At 38.4% G+C, this 23337-nt stretch overlaps 1 long non-coding RNA gene across 1 annotated transcript; it reads left to right on the top strand.

The window, feature by feature from the left end:
• The first annotated feature begins 21416 nt into the window (after positions 1-21416).
• LOC145816714 (uncharacterized) lies at positions 21417-23267 on the top strand. The gene is made up of 2 exons (XR_014358802.1): positions 21417-21985; positions 22977-23267. It is a non-coding gene; the product is annotated as an uncharacterized LOC145816714 (long non-coding RNA).
• The last annotated feature ends 70 nt before the right edge of the window (positions 23268-23337 follow it).

The following is a 23337-nucleotide window of genomic DNA, read 5'->3' on the forward strand; positions in this document are numbered from 1 at the left end:
CTCTTAATCACTTTTTTCCATAAAGGACTTTTAGGTGAAGTCACAGTTTCATGGAAAGTTTGAGGTTCTCTCTCTAATATATAAGTCAAGAAGTCCGGATCAAAGGACTTGGAAGTCTTAGCCCTCTTACTTCTTCTTGGTTTATCTACTTTATCATCGTGATTAATATCACCAGGATCATTTTCAAGTTCCTTTGCAGAACTTTGATCATTTCCTCGGGTTTGGCAAGGAAACACGTCCTCATAGAAAGACGCATTTCTGGACTCCATAATGGTATTCTTGTGCATATATGAAATATCAGACTTGTACACAAGAAACCTATATGCACTACTATTCTGTACATAATTAATGAATATACAATCCACGGTTTTCGGACCTATCCTAACCCGTTTGGGTGTAGGTACCGCCACTTTGGAAAGACGCCCCCACATTTGTAGGAAATTATAATAAGGCTTGTGGCCTTTCCATAATTCATACAGAGTCTTGTCCACTTTTGTCACGACCTAAACCCATCCCTATAGGTTTAGCATCGTAACCAGCTAGTAATCCTAGGATTACCAAATGCCTTTGAACATAATATCATGTAATATAAGGGGACTGTAGAAGCAATTATATGAATGCAATGTCCATAGAGCTGTGTTGACATATATGGGACAGTAAAGTTAAAACTTATATACATATACCCACATATGACGTCATGCACATATCCATCTTACATCGTCATTAAGCACATAACACAAAAAGAACTGTTCGTTAAAACAAACAAAATCTTAAATTATAATTTGATTCACAAAACTTGACCAGTGACATTCCGAAAACCTCCTCGGGAGGGGCACAGGTTGGTCGACACTAACAGATCTTCATGCCATCATCACTGAGCCTGGCCACCCGACTGGTCACCTACATACATAAATATTACAGTGAACTGGAGCCTAGTGAATAATAATATAGTAAGGATTTTAATGAATGATGTCCATAACAGATTCAGAAATCAGATTTCAAATCTCTTACCAAGTTAGAAACATAATCATGTTCGTATTCGTATAAGAAACAGAATCATATTCATATTCAAATCAAGCGTGGTACATCCATTATCGTTAACAAATCACATTGGTCATTCATATCAAGTTCCATAATGGAACCTCTGGTACTAGGTGTCATATAACATATGTAGGCCACAGTATTGTTTCCCCTGGGTGAGGGCCTTATGACCATAAGCCACATTATTATTTTCCCTAGGCGAGGGCCTTTGCTAAGGATACCACTAATACATTTCAAAAAATTGCACTTTATGACCATAAGCCACAGTAAGGCTTCTTTTTCTTGCGATAATCAACCGCCCGATGCCCATCGCTTCCACAATTAAAGCACTTTCCATTGAACCTAAAAGTAGGTTCCTGCGGCATGTAGACCAGCCTTTTGGAGACATGCCTCTAGCTCCCAGCTTTGAGCTTTTGCCTGTCGGTGGCTTCTTCTTCACCCTCGAGGGCTGGCCATGCTCAACCATATTCGCTTTCACAATAGAGGTACTCCCCCCTTTCTTTCTAGTGTCTTCCTCAATTTGGAGCCGGACAATGAGCTCTTCGACTGTCATCTCCTTTCGTTTGTGCTTCAAGTAGTTCTTGAAGTCTTTTTAGCCGTTAGACAACTTCTTAATCAAAGCTGCTGCCTTGAATGATTCACTCAAGAACATTTCCTTTGCATGAATCTTATGCAGAATCACTTGGAAATCTTGGACTTAGCTAATGGCAGTTTTTGGGTCCATCATTTTGAAGTCTAGAAACGACCAATGATAAATTTCTTCGCCCCAACATCCTTGGTCTTGCACTTCTTGTCCAAAGCATTCCATAGCTCTTTTGCCCACTTCTTGGCATAAAACACGTTGAACAATGTATCTGCCAAGCCATTTAGAACATAGTTCTAGCAAAGGAAGTCTAACTGCTTACAAGCATCTAAAGCCATGAGCTTCTGCTTGTCTTTCTCATTCTCTTCTACGACTGGTGGATCCTTACTCAAAAACTTTGCAAGGCTAAGAGTAGTTAGGTAGAACTGCATCTTCTGCTACCACCTCTTGAAATTCACTCCAGTTAACTTCTTTGGGAACTCATGATGGTTGAGCGGTCCTCCCAGAACAACAGGAGTAGCAATAGAGTTGACCGTGGAGGTCACACCAATAGGGTTGACTACAGAGGTCACAATAGAGGTTGGTAAGCCAATTGTCCCAGGGTTTGGATCCCTATAAACATTAGCAGTAGCAGCCACATCAGTGATACTTTCCATTTCTGAAAAATACAACAGAAGTTCACTATTCTATGTTTCCATAAATTAAAATTAACACTAGAAAATCCCAAAGTTAGGAATTTAATTCAAAACTAGTCTCACCACTTACCCTAGAATCGAACACAGTCAGAAAAGTTTCTAAGAAGACTGGAGGGGTCACACTAGTCCCACTTAAGACCCAGTTAACCTTAGACAAAACTTTCAAGTGCATGTTGACTCCTAATCCATGGGAAACAAATTTAGAATTAAGTTTTCCAGAGGATAAACTAGGTTAAAACAAACCAAGTGACAAAACTTACAAGCAATTAAAATATTGCTAAGCAAATTACAAGCAATGAAAAAATTGCCACAACACTTGTAAGAAAATAAAATGCTTCCAAAATATTACAAGCAAACAAACTTGCTTCAACATATTGGTAAATTAACAACAACTAAAACTCAAGCAAAAATTGCTTCAATTAAAAGAAATATAAACCAATCCAAATAGGATTCTATTAATCTAAAACTCCTTTCCACACTTAGGTATTTTTGTTCAACAAAAATCTTAGCAATCCAAATTTTTTATTGCAATCCCAAATTCTAATCATTTGGTTTTGTATTTTCTCATTCCCTTTCGCATAGGTATTCCTGTAAAGAAAGTTAGCAAAAAACACAACAAAATACAAAACAAATAATCGAAAGAAACTGTAAAGGCAATAAATTATTTAAAACCTTTTAGAAATCTACTTAATAGCAAAATAAAGTATTAAAAAACTTTACAAGTTACACAATAAACTTATAACTCCCTAATAAAACTAGACAAGTCACAAGACTTATAACTCGAAAAAAATTAAAATTAGTTGGCAAGAGTTATATGCAATTACTACACAATAAACATGTAACTAATTCTAGCAATTATCATGTAAATGATTCTAGAAATAAAATCATGCAAATAATTTTAGAAATAATAAGCGTGTAACATAAACTAAAATCTAGAAAATAAAGAACATGCAAATTATCTTAAAAATTTAAGAAATAATAAACATGTGAATTAAACTAGAATGTAGTAGATATTAAACATGTTGATTATACTAGAACACTAGAAAATAGTTAGCATGCTATCTTTAACTAAAATTTGAGACACTCATGAGCATGCAAATTACATTACAAAATTATAAAATAAAAAGCATGCACAAGATGGTAGGAAACTAAGAATCATACCCATGAGATATAATGATTCTAGAACTAGACACCATGAAAATATATTTATTAGAATAAATTTAAATTGCTAATCACAATGTGTTCTGTAAAATTAAATTTATATTTAATCCTTAACAGCATGCAACTTACACATAAGGCTAAAACTATAGTTAAACCAATCACATGGAAAATATATTTATTCACTTAAATAAAGTTGATGAGATGGAAACAACATTTACTACCACAAATATGAAATTCAAGTCCATAGTCATTAGCAGAATAACATATATATAAATCCATTGGAATTCTAATCATGAATTGGTGAAACAGAGGGCTCCTAGGAAACAGTTTCGGTTTTTGGACACCAAATAGGTTCTGTAAGTTAATTTTTTCCAAATTGAATACTAGCAGTAGCAAGAAACTAATATGCAATTCTATGAATCTTACTAACAGAAGCAGACCACGAAGATGATGACATGAATTAATCTATTATATATATGAATCTATTTATCTAATTTCATACGAAACATAGAATCTATTTTAAGATTGTTGTACAAATTGTGTAATTAAAAGAAAACAAATAGATTCATATTTAATAAATTAAATTACAGAACATGAAATTAGGGGACTAAATTATACAACTTGATGAACAGAAATACTCAACAAAATAAAATGGTAAAAGAAAGCAAACTGAAGCCTGTGTGATACCATAGTCTCCTTAAAACAGATTCGCCGCCTCACCATGGGTACTAGAGGTATGTCGGCGTCTGTCTCCCAGGATACGATGGTATAGATCCGCTAAGGCAGAAGCACCTTCTGTTTAGTTCTGGTGAACTGACAATGGCAGCATTCTCTCACACAAGAAGAAGAATATAGGAGCAGACTGACTATATATGAAAGCCAAAAATTATGTGTACAAACAAAGGAAGATGGCCTCCTTTTATACATAATGAGGGAGAGAGGAGGAGCCTCCCAGCCATAAAGGCTGGCAACAAATGTAGTCAATTACTCCTACAAAACTGATGGAGTAATGCACAAAACTAAGGAGGAGTAAGTGTGCGAGTTATGCACTCTATATACACGTGTGTATATCTGCAGCCACCAAACAAACCTGACCCAAAAAGATTAGGTTGGTGGGCCACAAATCCAGCCCAACCCAAACCTAACCCATTCCAGCAAGCCTCGAGCTCGAGCCCGAGCCCGAGCCCAAGCCCAAGTCCTAATATCCAAGATCCACGGATCCGAACCTGGACCCGAACCTGGACTCAGACCCATCCCAGTTCGGTCCAAGGAGGCAAGCGGCGCGCGCGTATGGTAATTTTTGCATAACCAACTTGGACCATAGTTTTGGCCCAAGCCCATCCTTGAACCATCCATAACTCCTTTCTTTTAGAAAATTTGGACGCCCCAAAGGGCTCATGCCCTTATCAAAATCTTGAGATTTAAATACCCATCAATGATTTCCTCTACAATCAATGTGGGATTGGTAAATATACATAGTTCCCAATACCTCATTCATGAGGCCAACTTTATGAGACAATTTCTCATTCAATTTTTAATGGTTTTGGTCACTCTTTCTATGGTGTAAAAATCTTCTTACAAAGAATCTAAACCCATTTGATCCTATCTCAACCGAGGGTTAGGACCTACTTTAATTTCACATTAAAGTTACCATAAAACTATTTTTTTCTAGCACTATGTCCCTGTGTTCGACATGGATACAACACTTGTTTTGAAGTGTCGGTGCTTCATAGCTTGTAGTAGATTATTAAGAATATCAAAACTAAAGATTGGTTCAATAGGTAATTAGAAGCCCAAGACATATTTATTTCTGGAAGCACGGAACAAAAATTATTGTAGTATAGGAATCCACCACCAAGTGGCCAATTGAATTTTGTAATAAGGCAATAATTTTGAATATGTAGAGATAATAGAGACATAAAAGATAAAAGAAAGAACAAAAGGGTTTAACATGATCTAACCAATCTTGGCCTACATCCATACACACAAAGCCCTATGAGCTACATCTTTCATTCACTCAACTTAATCCTCTTTGATATATCATATATATAAAGTGAGACATACTAGCAAATCCCTTCAGTTAAGGAACTAAAATAAATCAAAGATACAAAAGAATCACAATATGCCCAAATCATTAGATCTCCATATATTCTGATATCTTTCATATCTTTTGATATCTTTGACAATATAATCTTGTTTCCAACCCTTCCCCTCAAGTTGGAACATGAAACAGTTGAAGTGAGGTGTCTAACTATGATGAAGTTATTGAAAGACAACAACAATTTTTAGAACTCCCTTCAATGACAACTTCAAAAAACATATGTAAGGAATCAATATCATGCAATAGAGAAATGTGCATGTGAATTAGTTATGATGGTAGCAAAAGAAACCAACTGAGAGAAAGAAAGCAACAAGGCCAAAGCAATGACAAATTACCACAAACAGAAACGTAGAAAAAAGTGGTGTCCCGAAAAGAATGCTACTGATACACCGGTAGCCCAAAAACCAAAAAGAACCAAATATATGCTTACCACATCAGCGTAAGGACCCTAAAAGGGTAAAGAAGTAGCCAAAAAATTTGGCGTATCACAGAATAATGCTACTGAACACACCAGCAGCCTTGAAACGAGCAAAAATCATAAAGTTTGCTTACCACATTAGCAAACTAGTGGTCAACACAAAGAAGAGGGAAAAGCGCCTTCGTAACAAAAAAGTGTGAACTGAGAAGCACTCCATAGAGAAACATACCTAAGGTTTGGCAGGCTCTGATACCAAGTTAAATTTTGTAATAAGACAATAAGCTTGAATATGTAGAGATAATAGAGACAAAAAATGTAAAATAAAGAACAAAAGGGTTTAATTTCGTTCAGCCAATCTTAGCCTACATCCACAGACACAAAGCCTTATTGGCTACATCTTTCATTCACTCAACTTAATCCTCTTGTTTACATGATACACCATATGTATAGAGTGGGAGATACAATCAAATCCCTTCAGTTAAGGAATTGAAATAAATCAAAGATACAAAAGAATCATAATATTCACAAATCATGGGATCTCCATATATTTTGATATCTTCCATAGTAAACACCTTTCAATATCTATAATTAGAATAGTAAGATGATAAAAACACTTGAATACAGAGTGAAGCGAGTTTGGACATCCTCAAAATTGATTAGTCCATTGTCAAACAAGTGTATAAGATTAGTATTGAATACCAACTTGAAATATACATGTGATCCTATTTATATCCTATATGTGGTTAATTGTTAATTGCTAATTGCATTGCATCATTTTAGAACTAAGGAAACACGCCTTATTGCATAATATCCCGGATACTATTTGGGCTATGTTATGTCAATAAGGGAAGTGTCAGAATTAGTACTGTTTGATCATTTCCTTGTGGAATGAGAGGTATATTGATAGTAATAACTGATGTAACATTTTGTGACCAAACCTACCTTTTGCATATAAAGAGCATTAACGCCTTCCAAATTAGGACAGGATACCACCCTTCTAGGATTGCAATGTTGTCTTTTTATATGATTTAGTGAATCTTAAATCATATTTCCAAAATTAGGATAGGGCAACCCTACACCCAAATAGGCATAAATGCAAATTATGTGCATATATGGTATCTTGTCTTGAATGGAAATGCTTTGATTTGATTCCAAGATCAACAATTAGAAAGATAGTGATTTCATTTGAAAATATGAGAGTTAGAAATGGCAGTGATTTGATTATGGGGCAATCTAAGTTATTTGGGGTAGCGATTCAATTACAAAAATTTGGGGGAATAATTAGGATTCTAATTAAGATTCTATAGAAAATTAGGGGATAGTTTTCCAAATAAAATGATCATATGATTTTGAAATAAAATTGGGCACTCTTATGGTAAAGCAATAAAATAATGGATAGACAATTGCTTGGGTTGATCATTCTAGTAGGAACCATTAGAAAATTCCTCAAAATTTTCTTGATTGGGAAACTATCACCTAATGGGTGATAATGATGATTATGAGGATCTGATGGTAAGCATTAAACAAAATTGACTAGGTCTATTCATCTATTAGCATGGTTGTTGCAAACATTGCTCTTAGAAATGGAAGCTTCCTAAGCTAAGTGGACCAGACTCTGTCGTTTGTCTCGTACTTAGGGCATGGTTTATGGAAAATTGATATTTGCCTCACTCGAGTCATTGGAGAGGAAGACTCACAAGCCCAAATCCAGAACTCTTCACGATTTCAAGCCTGAAGCCTTGGAGATGCAAGTCTTAGAAATGGTCAATCTAGTCCATACATCTATGGATGCCTTGACCATGACTATAGAACCCTAATCCAAATCCAAAACGAGCTGTAAACCCATATGGCCGCATCACCGCTGCTTGAATTGCGAAAGGACTTCAGTGATAATGCTATAAAATGGCAAGGAAAAATCATGTAAACAATGACTGCGTAATTCCACCAAGGACCATGTCAAGACCCCAGTGAGAAGCCTTTTCATCCACTTTGCATGTCATTATTCAGAGCGTTACAAATCCTCAAGGACAAGGGGTATTTGAAACTCCTAGATCCTAAAACTCTATCAAACTCTCTACCAGCCAAATATGATCCTACTCCATATTGTGATTTTTACTGACAAGTGGGCCACAAAATTGATCGATGTGTTCAACTCCATCATGAGAACTAGGATCTCATTGACAACAAAATCATAGCACCCCAGCAAAAGCCAAACATAACCACCAACCCTTTGCCTGAACACAACAAAATCGACCCTCCACCCTCCAATGTTAGTGCCATATAGACCACCCTAACCCCCTTTAACCGTAGCCAATACATCACATCATCCAACCTATCCGAACCAATAGCACTTATACCCGAAGAGATATGGGTAGATCTCATCTAGAAGAAGGTACAAATAAATGAGCTGGACCCATACTAGACCTTCATGATGCAAACAAGCTCAATGTGGGACCTCGTGATGTAAACAAAAGTGTTAGTCATATCGGAAGATGAGCTAAATCAGCTAGGATTACAGAAGGGAGAGAAAGGCCTTGCCATGTCTAGCAAAGTCAGACCAGTTGAAAAAATGTCGGCAAAAGAGCAAGAACAACCCACGGGGACATATGACCCCAACAAGTACATTGTACCCACTAGCGAGCCAAAGCTAGAAATGGTGCTCCCCAAGTCTTTAGACATAGACTTCTTAGATAATCTTTTGAGCCACCCTGATGATTTTAAAAGGCATCAATATGTTGAGAATCAAGAGTGGGAGCGATTTTGAGGAAAACAAAAGTGACAGTGATAGCAAAACACCAAAAGATGAGAGGTGAACAGACAGAAAATCAATGAAGGCTAAAAAAGTAGAGTACCAGGAATTTAAGGAATATAAGGCTAGACGGATCAAGGCAAGGATTGGAAAGGCATGGATAAGGAAGACACATAAGCTATATGTACACGATGAGGTTGCCATTTATCATTGGTACGAAGCTAAAGAGGTTGAAATTCACTACACCTTCAAGTTCACAGCTATACGGCGCTACATGAAGGCTCAGGAAAAGGAAAAGCAAACAAAAATTGACAAGGACTGGTTCATAGGGGCCTTGTTCGAGGAAGAAGAGTAAAAGGGGAATGAGAGAGCAAATCAAATGTGACATGGGCTAATGGCTTGAGTACTGAGACTAACCACTATACCTAGGGAGAACTTACAATCTGAGATGATGAGAATAAGGAGCTCGCAAAGGAAGTTGCCACTGGACACATAGTGGATGCAATGAGATGCCAAATTAATGAATCTGCCTATTGTAAATTTGTTTTGCTCATGGAATCTGATAGTAATAAAATAAGTCAAGAGAGCTGGGTGAGTTAGAAATCTATCGGATTATGATGCGTCAGTCTTATTGGGATAGTCAAGTTGAGTCTTTTCTCCTTTTCTTTTTAATTTATTTGTTTTATTTTTGAGTCGAAGTCGGATGTCAAGATTCCTCCCCCCCCCTCCGTCCTCCGTTTTTAACAATAATAAAGCTAGTGACTCTGGATACCTCACGGTGCCAAAGGTCGATTATTCTGAATCCAAAGATTTCTAAAGAAAAAAAGTGATATTTTTTTTTTAAGCTTTGAAAAGATTTAATTCAATGAGAAAAGGAAAGATGAGCCAAACTTGGAATGAATGAAATAACATTAATAAACTTGAGTAATGAAGGAAAATCCTCCTCTGGTCTATGACAAATCCATACGGTCTTTCCGGAACATAAGGGCTTAGTCACCCTTTACAAAAAAAGAATTCAAAGAAGCATCTTTTCATAGTCTTATAAAGGTATGCCTGAAATTGATCCAAAGACCTTGCAATATGAAGGCTCTCTTAGATCCTAAAACCTAACTCATAGCCAGAGTGTCAAGCATTGATCAAACTAGAGCAATTTTCCATTCCCTAGCACAAAGTAAAGAGCGCCCTTCATCATAAGAAGTGAAAGAGCGAGGATGGCACCATTACAAGAATGTGATTCAAGACATTCGAATTAGGTAAAAGCCAAGCCATCATGATAGGCAAGAACCATTGGTACCAATAAGTCTGAAGGGGATGAAATTCACGTAATATATTGACCTTATGAGAGCTCGTTTGGTTGAGAACCCCAAAATAAATAAATAAAAAGGGAAAAAAAAGTGACCTATGAAAAATTTAGAGTAGAAAAAGGAAAAAAGGAAAAAAGAAAAAAAAAAAGGGAGTAAAATTATGAAAGAATAAAAGAAAGCTCGCAATACCAAAAACTCAAAAAGACCAATCTTAGCAAAAGTTAGAGCACAAAAGGAGAGCATCAATACCCGAGTGAACCTGAGCCTGAACTACAAATGGCCTAATTCCCATCCATGGGATACTTAGACAACTTCACCCTGAAGTTTGGCCTTGTCTCATTCAGATTCTATCATCCATCAGCACCTGCCAGTACTTGAATATCCAACCGTTAGAAAAAAGGGTCTAGTTGTCGCATCCATAAGATTGCCTGATTATTGAATTTGCCAAGATTGTTATTTGGATTGTTTTCAATAAGAAAGTTGAGCGACTTGTGTTCTTTTCAACCAGACCAAGACACAATATATTTCAAAGTAAAAATGAATCAACCTCATTGCTCTATTTTATTGATAACAATTTTAAACATGACAAATGAAGGCAAACGCTAACTAATTCTCTTTCAATGAAAATCTTTAGAAGCTAAAAACAAAGAAAAAAATAACAAAGGAAAAATAAATTTAGGATTTAAACTGCAGGCACTGTGACTCAAGTCAAGGTCACTCGATTTTCATCCTCTTCGATGATCTCTTCTCGTATGTGTCGACCCACTGGATCTCGCGCTCGAGCCACTCAACAAATGCATGTGATAGTCTATAACTGAAGCCTTTCTCGACAATCATGAGAAGTTTGTTTTGCAAAGCCTTGGCATTTTTCTTCAAGTGAAAAGCTCGAAAAGCAAAGAAATGAGGGTATAAAGGAGAACCCAAATGAACCACTCGCTTATGTCCAAACTGCCTAAGAATCCAATGAGCAAAATAATGGACCATATGGATTAGGCCAACAACCTCCACTTCTGGGAACAGGGGCATCTCTCAAGTCATAGCAGGAAGTGTTAACCAAAAGGAATGCCAAGCTATGCCTTTGTGAGTTTGGGACCTCATTTAGCCATACCACTCTTCAACGGAGTCTATCTTCACTAGTTAGGCCCAAGTATGATATGAGATCACTGAGTAATGGATAAAAGCCACCTGCATCTTCACTAGTTGGGCCCAAGTGTGATATGAGATTGCTAAGTAATGGGTGGAAGCCACCTGCACCTTTAACTTGTCCATTAACCATATTTGGGAAAAGAGAGAAAAGGAAAAGAAATCCAAAAGAATAAATAGGTGTGAGATGAGCGAAAAAAGTGAGTTGGGGTGTGCTAAAAATAGAAAAGAGAGATAAAAGAATAAAGAGGTGTGAGATGAGAAACCAAGTGAGATGGGTTGTACCTAGAGTAATAATGGACTCCCACCAAACTGCGTGGTCCTACCAGCATGGATCTCATCTAAACCAAAAAACATAGAATTCAAACCATAGCCATGAAAATTGATGTCTTCGACACCATCTAGACTGTTCATCCAGGTCGATAAACTATCTTGGAAGACATAGTGCTAAACCAAAAATGACGTTTGGGACCAAGGGTTGATTGGAAAGGTTTAAATGAAGAAAGCATTGTGCAAGATGGGGTATTTATAGGCCAAAACATAGCAATGGTGGCCTAGGAGACAAAACCCTAAGACCTAGATACCCCGGCCAGTCGTACGTGTGTGCATGACTTGTACGTGTGCACATTCACAGTACGTGCACACAAGAATTGCACGTGAAAACATTATATACAAGCAAGAAAGTTGGGCCTATTTAGAGGCATGGCATGCCGAAGGTAGTTGAGGCATTCCGACATCTATGTTTGAGTCATTTTAGGTTGGTTGGGTTGTTTGTTCAAGTATTTTTACGTTGTAATTTTGGTTTTACTTTTTAGTTTTATTCGAAAGAGTCTCTACCAGAACCATGAAATAAACACAAAAGGCCAAGCATTCAAAAAAAGATACTCAAAAAAAAAAAAAAAAAAGGAAAAAGATTTCATTACATGAACTAGGTAAAATGTACAAAAGTTTTTTTAACAAAGTATGGGGCATCCCCCAAGGGCATCCTATACAATGTTTCTAAAAGGGAAAAGGAAGAGAGAGAGAGAGAGAGAGAGAGAGAGAGAGAGAGAGAGAGAGAGAGAGAGAGAGAAAAGAAAATACAAAGGGAAAGGAAAAGAAAAAGAAAAAAAAATGTGTGCAAACTCAATTAAACCCATTGAGGGCACTTCGAAGCACCTTAACAGGGACCCTCGTTATCATTACCCCTTCTACCAAAGTCAACGTAATCCTCACCATAATCACTCCATCCCGCATGCCTAGAGGGGCCAACACCCTGTCAGGAAACATAAAAGGCTCAGAATTAAAAAGAAATATGCCAAACTTTCAAAACAATTGGAATCACTGGAAGGAAGGATACCTGGCTCTAGACATGAGTGCCACTCTCGTACACTCAAACCATCTCTACCAGGCCTGCAATCATCTCTTCACATATGCCTTGGGGACCTATGTCAAAAAGAGGATCGGGGATCAGTACTAATGAAAAACAAAGGCAGAGAAAGCAAAAATTAAAAAGACAAATGCATACCTACACAATCCCAAGAAGGAGATTATATGGTACTATGGCTGGCTTTGGGATGGGCAATGCTACTATGCTTTCTCTCATCATCACTGAGTTGACAGAAGGCATCACCGGAAGACCCTCCAATATTGCAGCACCCACACCTCCAGTTGGCACTGCACCTAGAATTGGAGCTGGAATCTGGCCTCATCCTCGACCCCAGCCAGTTGGAAAGATGGAAAGACCCAAGGAAGTTCCCATCAATCGTCCTCCAAAATGGGCCCAAACGTACTCCACATAGTCCCCCTTCACTAGTAACCCCTCGACATCGGTATCATCGCAGACAAATAGGAGTTCCTTCTTGGTGAAAGAGTCCCTTGTCCTCATGCAAGCCAGGGGAGATGTAGCGATCCGTGGGTCGATCATACCCAAACACGGGCAACAAACCCGCTCAACCAAGTACCAAACCTAACAAAAAGGCAGCTCCAGTAAAAGTCGATGTCGAGTAACCATCTGAAGAACCAGATACCAAGCCTCGCCAATAGGAGGAACACTTGCCCGTGGATGCTACATGATATGAGAAATGCAGTACAATCGCCAGTATACCAGAGGAAGAAGAATATGGAAAAGAGGGTAAAACTCATGTGGTCATGGGTGATGGTGTCAAACATCTGTCGGTACTGTGCAATGGTAAAAAGAAGAAGGGGATGCTACCGATCCCTGTAGGCCCTCTAGTACCGGATGGCAAGAGAAAAGACTTATGGGGAGACACCTTGCACCTCAGGGCCTACCTCGGGGAAATACTTGAAGAACCACATCTACAATAAGGCATAAAGAACAGATAATCAAATAAACCAGCAACAAATAGATGGTACAAAAAAACAAAAAATTAATGGAAGAAAAGAGATGGAAAGCGTTATGCCTCCCATAGGCGCCAATATCCGCTAGCCCAGTGCCTTAGTTATGCGAGATGGCACTCGTATAACCGTACATAGTGGCCAGAGCAGTGCCACCCTAGTCAAACTCACCAATCTAGTCCATATCCATCACAGAGGCCAGAAGGCGGAAGTGGACTCTATTAGACCTATTCGTAAACAGAACGCTCTCGAATAGGTATAATAAGAAGCCCCTAGTATAATGGGCAATCTGAACATGGAAGATAGGATGGTGTGATGGAAGTAGGTGTAGAACTACTGGTATGGAACCAGCCCGCCCTCATGAGGTGGAGTAGCACTAAAGAAATACATCAAGGCATCATCCTAATAGGCTAAATCAGCGTCAATAATTACAAGGAAGCTGCCGACTAGAAGACGAGATATCATCGTGAAGTCCTTTAGTGCCATGGTTATCTCACTAATGCTAAGGAAATGAAAAGTGTTTGTGGTGTCCCACCATCTCTCCATCAAGGCCGCCAACAAGGCATGGCACACCTGGGTGTCATCCAAGGATGCATAAAAAGGACCAAGGCCATAACTGTCCACTAGAATATGAGAATGAGTTGAACTAATGAAAAAAAGAGTAAGACCAAACCAGCAGAAGGCATGAGAGTAGGAGGATTCTACCATACCCTGTAACCCGTATAAGATAAATATTGATTGGGCTTGCAAAGGACCACTGAGTGAGGACTGAGGTCGTCCACCTCAAGAAACCTATCTATCTTGGCCTGCCGGGCCTGGATGGAAGGAACATAGGTGGCTGGATCAAAGGGAGGGAACTATCTAGCCATAAGATGATTTGACAAAAGCAACAGAATGAGAATCTACGCAAAAGGTGGCAAAGACAATGAGATATGGTGCAAAGATGGCATAAATGGTGAAAAAAATGTAGAAAATGAGACAAAAAGCTTAAGTGTTAGTGTGTTTATGGACTATATGAAGTAATGATGGCAATGAGATGGCTTGCATAGACAAATATTCACATATATAAGGAAAGCATGCGAAAGACTCTTGGCATTCATGAACATTATCAAAAATCACTCAAAAAGCTCGTCTAAAGCCGTAAAAACATGCAACAATGAAAGAAAGGCTTAAAATAGTAGAAAGAGAGGGAAAATACCTATGAATGAGCAAAAAGTAGTCAAAACCCAGAATTGTTCGGTAGAAACAAAGGCCACGGCTTGAGGAGTCCAAACCACCAAACAATAAGAAAGCACCGAAGTGGAAAAGAGATAGCCTAGGAGGGAATGGAGGAAGTTTTCAGAAGCAATGGTGAAAGAAATAGGGATTTTTGAACAATTTAAACCCTCCCTATCGTGGCAAAACTACATACTATGGCCAAGTGTACGTGCGCACATTCTTTATACGTGCGCACAAGCGTCGTACTTGCGCAAATCGACAAAATACGTGCACATGCATTTTGTGTTGGCCCACATGCAACCCTCATGCATGGCCAATCTACGAGATTCTCGAGAAATTATCAAGGTACAAGTATATTCTAAACTCGAGCTTACACATTGGCACACCTTTCAAAGCACATCACTTTATCATCATCTCAGGCATTAACACACCTTTTGAGGCACGAGCATTGGCACGCTTCTCAAGGGATAATTATTTTATCATTTATGGCATTGGCACTAGCACACAAATCAGTTGGCATTGCAAAACCACCTTCGGTATCATAACATAATAACTGGCAAATTATGGCACCCATATGACCAACACTTAATGCATTTGGTCAACACTTAGCACTACTTATTAGATTTTGGCAAAATTGGATGGTTGGCTATCACTTGGCACCCATCTAAACGTTCATGTCTTGTCGACGCAAGCTTGAAAAGGAACCACTTGGCATTTAAATTACCACGTCTTGCCAATGCGAGCATGGAATAGCATCTAAACCTCCATGTCTTACCAATGCAAGCTTAGAAATGAACCACTTGGCATCTAAACCCCTACGTCTTGCCAATGCAAGCGTGGAAATGGAATCAAATAAGCCCCCATGTCTTGCCGATGCAAGCATGGAAAATGCACCAATTGGCATCTAAACCCCCACATCTTGCCAATGCAAGTGTGGAAATGGAATCAAATAAGCCACCATGTCTTACCGATGCAAGCATGGAAGTTGTGCCTTTAGAAATTATGTGAGATAGGTGTAGAAAATGATAGTTTTGTACTTATTATTAGAAGAAAATACAAGAGTTGAACAAGACTCAACTCTTTTCATTTTTAACACAAGAACACCATTAAAACACATCTGAAAATAATTTTTAGAACCTCTAAGAACATTTATTTGAAAGAGGAAAACGAAAGGTAGGGTGGTAACGTGGCTTACTTGTTGCCTAGATAGGATCTTTGCACAATTATTTACTCTCATTTCCTCTTCTTCGCCACCAAGCTCTCTATTCCTCTCTTTTCTCTCTCTCTCAGCCATGGGCGTAGTGTGTGAGTGTGTATGTGTGTTCAACTAGTGGGGATGAGTGGTATATTTATAGAGGAAAAAAAGAGCGGTAAAAAGACTACTTTACCCTTGGTTCCAATTTAATTGAATAGTGCTTTGATTTACTTTGAATATAATGGAATGAGGGATGTTTCAGACCTTAATTATGTACTTAATTATGATCTAGTCAGGCTTAGATCTTGTAGAGTTCCAGGTTCTTAAACCCAACTTGAACTCGTCAGTGTTGGTGCCCCTGTACACTTCTGGACTTGTGAATGTTTAGGTCGTGTTGTTATTACTTTTATGTACTTCCTTTCTTCTTGGGTTGTTGTTGGGAGCCATTTTTGTGCCTTAGGATTATTCCAGGAAACTGAAGAGCAGAATCTGTGTCAAAGTGGTCGCGTCCATGACCGTAGGCATCGGGCCTGCGAGTGTGAGGTGGTCGCGCCTGGGGAAGGCCGCAACCAAAACCCACCTTTAGGTTTGGGTATGGAGAGCTGGGTACGTGGCCCAGGATGAGTGTGTAGCCCACGGTAAGGGCTTGCGACCCTCATGATCATGCCCACGACCTGCCTTACTGACATGGTCGCGCTCGCGATGGTAGGTTCGCGCCCGTAATCTGTTTGATATAAAACAGAGCAATTCGTGAAAATATCTCATTTTTGTTCCACTTCCACTTCTCTCTCCACTCTGGTGACTTTTTCCCTAACGTTCTTAGGATTAAGTCTTGATTTTGAGGCCTTTAGGCTTGGGTTCGATCTCGGTTGTTAGAGAGCTTGATGAGGGCTTCTGTTTTATCTTGGAGGAATCTTGATGCGAACCTTGGTTGATACTTCTATCTTCTCATCATCTCTTCAAGAGGTAGGGTTCTATTTCTCTAGCTCAATATGAGTTTGTTAGTATATTTGTGATATTTTGAATGTTATTGTTGCTATATTAACGTTATTTGGAAAATCATAAGTTGTGGGTTAATGGTTTAGTTGAATTGGGTGTTGATTATTAGTGTTCTAGTGGTCAAACTTATTTTCTATATATAAATTTGCATATGGATGGTTTTATTTGGAAGAGCCCTAATTTGTTGAAAAACCCTAAGTATTTATGATTTGGGAATTTGATGAATTGATGAGCTTGTGTTGAAATTGATAAATCGTAATGGGTATTATGTTATGAAAGTGAAATTGGTGAAAGGTGAATATGTTGAGAAATTGAAGATATAATTTATGGAATTACGTTGTGGGTAAAATTGTCATAATCATTGGAAAAGATAATGATTTTGATAATTGTTAATAACTCACATAGTATTGTCGAGATGTTTTGAAAAAGAATGAAAACTCGTTGTTAAACGAAGGTATGAGGTGCACATTTTGTAAGGTTTGAATAACGCTATGATACATTGGTTAAACGGAGGTGTAAGGTACACATTTTGTAAGGTTTGAATAACGCTATTATACATTGGTTATAATTAAGAAAACCATTTGATCTCAATTGAATTGTTAAGATTTGATTGTGATGGTTGGATATTGTGCTCAACGATGGCCACAGGATTACGTGACGCTTAGCAATGGTCACTGGCAGAATGTGACTTCTAATAGTGCACTAGTTTGAGTGGTGCTTAGCGATGACCACGGTTGGGTTGATTTGACACGTGCATATATAAGGAGTTACTAGGAATTGAAATTGATAAGAGAATGGTTTAATCGAACTAAGACTTGTGTTAAGAAAATATTTTGAATTTGTTATATGTGTATAGCATCATGACCATTTATGCTTGTAGGGTTGTATTAGTTTTAGAAATGTTCCTTACTAAGCTATATGCTCACCTTATGTGGATGAAATCTTTTTCAGATGTTGGTAACATGCCAGACATGGAGATGAACACTTGGAATATGTGTTTGGAGCAGGGTGAGGTTGCTCTTTTATTTGTAGGCCTTGGGCCATTTATGTATAGGCTGAGTGCCATTCTTGTAAGGGTTGTACCCTTTTTTAAATGAATGTAACCCACTGGGCATTCCATTAAATATATGAAATTATTGTTTATCTTTGCATGAAGAATGTCACAACACCTAGAGCTTGAAGGTAGGATGTATGTAATCGACCAACTCGCACACTGCATGTCATTATATTACCCATTTACATAAGAGATATCATTGTCCTGTAGCTTAGGGTCATCTTTTCTTTGTTATTTAATTGTTTATTCTTGTGGGTTGGATCTTGGAAATTCAGGGTGTTCCAAGTTGGTATCAGTACTAACCAGGTTTACAAACCTTGGCCTTGTAGGAAGTGGATTAGCCACAGTGGGTTTATCATGTTTGGTGAAGACATTTGTATGTTATGTGCTTAGTGACAACATGCTTATATGTTGCATTTTATGTGAGTATGGTGTTGAGACTCATAGATATTATTTCGTGTCTAGTTAACGAAGTTAGAGGTCTTATTGGAAACACGCTTGATCAAGTTGTTTCTAGTGGGAGTTCTAAGTGAGTGTTGGAACGAATAACTATCTTTGTGCACTTAGCTCGATTATGTTTTAAGAATGACGTGGTGGATATTTTGTAGACTGATTGGGGTTTAAATGTGTTGGCTTGAGGAGTAAGGTATGTTGGTTAGAATGCATGAGCATTTTGGTGAAGGGTGGTTGTGTTATGTGTTTTAAAGTGCAAGTTTATTTTGTATTGAGGTGTTTTGAATTGAGCACACATTTTGGGAGAACACTTTAGTATGTACTGAGTGTGGTGGGTTAGCGTTGTTTGCATGGTCATTGTGGACTTACCTTTGGTGGTAAGTCATGCGTCTTTGAGAGACATTTGTTTCTTGGGTTATGGGTGTAATCGTGTTTGAGGGTTGCATAGTTACGCTCACTTGAGCAGCATCGTGTAGGCGTTGTGTAGTGGTTAGTCTTTAGACATGGTGTGCCTTGGGAACTAGTATGTGATAGTAGTATTGTTGTAGATTTCTCACGTCGGTGTTAGTAACCTAGATGTAGGTATCTAGGAATGTTGTTGATTAGGATGTGTGTAGTGGTTGTGAGTTCCTTCAGGATTGGTGGAGTTAGTTATGCCAGTTAAGGCTTGGGTATTTCCATTGTAAATTATGGTTCGCTGGTTGAAATAGGTAGTAACTATTTCCCTATAGTGGAGTAAAGCAGTAGGTTAAACCCTTTGTAAGGTTTAAAATGGTTGTGGTTAGCGAGAATTTGAGTGGGGCATGGTGTGCACTAGGATGTTACAGATGGCGTAGTTGAATTTAGAGTTGGTATGCTTGGAGGGTGAGCTATTAGTAGTTAAACTTTCTAGGATTTACTTAGTGTATTGGGAAGATGTGAGTGTTAGGATGTATTCAGGGGAGGAGTGTCACCGTTGGTAACTGAAATATGAGTTTTATATTGAGTTTTAGTTCCATCCTGGGTATAGGGATTCTAGACTTGGTGTCCGGGTAGCTAAGGCATGGGTACCTCATTTCTGGTTGACATAGGAGATATAATCCGAAGTAGTTGATTGGGTATAACTGATGGCTGGAGTGGTGATCTATAGTTATCGCCATAGTAGTTTTGTGTGTATGTTGGTCGAGGTTATGGGATGGCATTAGGGATGTGATTGTCCCACAGGGTGAGTCGTTGACCTTGGATCATAGAATTCCAAGGGTTGGTTAAGAGGGTAGCTGATGGTGTTAGGTTGTGGCTCAGATGGTTGTGGGAGTTTGATGTTCTTTTTTTATTTTATTTTGTGGAGTTGGAATAGTGTGACTTTTGGAAGTCTACAAGCATAAGAGTATCTCGCGATGGATTTTTCAGGGTACTTGTTTGTTGAAATGTTAGAGAATCGGTGAGTGTAGCCATGTAGATGGTGTCCTTGTTGGAATTGTGTATAACATGTGCTAGTGTAGTTATGTTGAGCCAAGGTTTGACCTTATCGGTTAGTTTGGAAGTGAGGTAAGGTGTTTGAATGTTACCAGGTTTGAGGGTAGGGGCTACGATGTACCATTTGTTTTGAGAGGAGGTACCCCTTTGTGAGATTTGGAGGAAATAATCTGGTGTGTTTGGGATCTCGTACGGATTAGAGAACAGTAGTAGAGCTTGGTCTTTAATATTGTGTCGGTGTAACCCACTTGGGTTAATAGGGATGGTTATGTGGCTTGTAACTGTGTTAGTGAGTTCGTGTTTGTTGATTAATGTGTAGAGGGGGATAGGTCATGAGACTATCTCGGGAAATTGCCTTGGCTTTGGGCAATAGTGTACTATGTCTGATCACGTTGATATGTGTCCAAGATATGTGTTTAGTTCTGTTTGGGTTGGTGTGGAATCCTTGGTATTGGGACGATTTCTGTTGGTACTTTTGGTTTGTGTGTGTAACTTTGGGGTGTATAGAAATATTGTGTGAAGTGAGTTGTGTTTGTGATGACGGTGGGATGAGGATCCCTAGTTTTGCTATGTGGTTATAACGACTTTGTATTCTATGTCTTATCTTATTGCTTGTCATTTTGCGCTTTGTTATTTTGATATTACTGTTGAGATCGGTAATGAGATGGGGTTGTTTGGGATGACAGTTGATGGTCACCAGACGAGACGTTTGGTAGTGCTCTTGCGGAGAGTCCATTTGATTGCTTCGAAATTTTTTATGTAAATGAAAAAAAAACAATAAACTAACAAACCAAACAAATATTTTCAAAAGGAGGGGGGGGGGAAAGGGCAAAAACAAAACCAATAGGTGTTTTTATGTTCACTTGGCTATATTACTTTGCTGTTACTTTGGTATACTAGAAGGGTTATGTATTTATTATGTGTTGTAGTCGATTACGGGGTGTGTGATGTAAGTGTGCTTTCAGAAAATCTTCTTTGTGAATTCTGGTTGTATGTTGTGGGTTGGCATTCGTGGTTGTGTTTTGGTACTTGATGAGAGTTTGGAGATCCTTGTAGGGATTCAACGATGGTGGAAATGGTTGGTTTGGAGGTTTAACCTCAGGGAATGTTTTGGTGTTGGTTGTTTGACCTTTGGTATTAGGTAGTGAGGGCATTAGTTGCCAACGTGGAGGTAGTACCTTTTGTGTTATGGTTTGTTGACCATTGTACGTATGTAGGTCGATTGCACCTTAGTGGTAAACTTTGTGGGTCTTAGATGACTTCTTGTGGGAGATAGATTATATCTCTAGAGAATTAGTATTCTCAGCTTTCGTGTTTAGATTTGACTCTGAGGTTACTACTTGGCCTTACTTGCTTTTGTTACCGTTAGTTTGAATTTTTGGAATGAAATTTCCTAAGGCAGGGAGATTGTAGAGTCCTAGGATCTAAAACCCGACTTGAACCCGTCTGTGTGGGTGCCCCAGTACACTTTCGGTCTTATGAATGTTTAGGTCTTGTTGTTATTACTTTTATGTACTACCTTTCTTCTTGGGTTGCTATTGGGAGTGGTTTTCTTGCCTTAGTGCTGTTTTAGGAAACTGAGGAGCAGAATCTGTCTCAGAGTGGTCACGCATGCGAGCATTAGGCGGTCGCACCTGCAGAAGGGCACTACCAAAACCCACCTTCAAGTCTAGGTATGGGGAGCTGGGTGCGTAGCTAGTGATGGGTGTATGGCCTGCGGTGAGGGCTCGCGACCCTTATGGTTGTGCTCATGGTATAGATGATCGCGCCCGCGACCTGCGATGTTAGTATGGTTGTGCCCGCGATTGTAGGCTCGCACCAGCGATCTGTTTGGTATAAAACAGAGTAGTTCATAAAAATATATCATTTTTGTTCCACTTCCTCTTCTCTCTCTGCTCTGGCGACTTTTGCCCTAACATTCTTGGGCTTAGTCTTGATTTTGAGGCCTTTAGGCTTGGGTTTGATCTCTGAACCCTTCTCCGTTGTTGGAGAGCTTGATGAGGGCTTCGGTTTAATCTCAGTGGAATCTTGATTCGGACCTCAATTGATGATTCTACCAACTCCTCTTCTCTTCAAGAGGTAGGGTTCTATTTCTCTAGCTCAATATGAGTTTGTTAGTATATTTGTGGTATTTCAAATACACAAACCGTGTTATTGTTGCTATATTAACATTATTTGGAAAATCATAATTTGTGGGTTGATGGTTTAGTTGAATTGGGTGTTGATTATTGGTGTTCTAGCGGTCAAACTTATTTTTTGTATATAAATTTGCATACGGATGATTTTATTTGGAAAATCCCTAATTTGTTGAAAAACCCTAAGTATTTATGATTTGGGAATTTGATGAATTGATGACCTTATGTTGAAATTGATAAATCGTAATGGGTATTATGTTATGAAAGTGAAATTGGTGAAAGGCGAATGTGTTGGGAAGTTGAAGATATAATTTATGGAATTACATTGTGGGTAAAATTGTGGGTAATCTGTAAAAGAAAATGATTTTGATGATTGTTAATAACTCACACAGTATTATTGAGATGTTTTGAAAGAGAATGAAACTCATTGTTAAACGGAGGTGTAAGTTGCACATTTTGTAAGGTTTGAATAACACTTTGATGCATTAGTTATAATTAAGAAAACCATATGATCTTAATTGAATTGTTGAGATGGGATTATGATGGTTGGATGTGGTGCTCAATGATGGCCACGAGTGAGGCAGTGTAACTCATGTTGTACATTGGTCGGTGGTGCTTAGTGATGTCCATAGGATTAGGTGATGCTTAGCGATGGTCATTGGCAAAGTGCAACTTCTGATAGTGCACTAGTTTGAGTGGTGCTTAGCGATGACCACGGTTGTATTGATTTGACACGTGTATGTATAAGGAGTTACTAGGAATCAAAATTGATAAAATAATGGTTTAATATAAGTAGGGCTTGTGTTAAGAAAATATTTTGAATTTGTTATATATGTATAGCATCATGATCATTTATGCTTGTGGGTTTGTATTAGTTAAAGAAATGTTCCCTATTGGACTATATGCTCACCCTACGTGGCTGAAATCTTTTTCAGGTGTTGGTTACTTGCCATACTTGGAGATGAAGACTTGGAATGTGTGTTTGGAGCAGGGTGAGGTTGCTCTTTTATTTGTAGGCCGTGGGCCATTTATGTGTAGGTTGAGTGCCATTCTTGTAAAGGTTACCCTTTTTAAATGAATGTAAGCATGTTGGCATTCCATTAAATATATGAAATTGTTGTTTATCTTTGCATGAAGAACGTCACAACACCTAGAGCTTGAAGGTAGGATGTATGTAATTGGACAAATCATATACTATATGTCATTATATTACCCATTTGCATGAGAGATATCATGTTTCTGTAGCTTAGGGTCATCTTTTCTTTATTATTTAGTTGTGTATTCTCGTGGGTTGGA

Source organism: Camellia sinensis, unplaced genomic scaffold (assembly GCF_055761805.1).
Source record: "Camellia sinensis isolate YWXY unplaced genomic scaffold, ASM5576180v1 Unanchor4, whole genome shotgun sequence".
Taxonomy (NCBI): domain Eukaryota; kingdom Viridiplantae; phylum Streptophyta; class Magnoliopsida; order Ericales; family Theaceae; genus Camellia; species Camellia sinensis.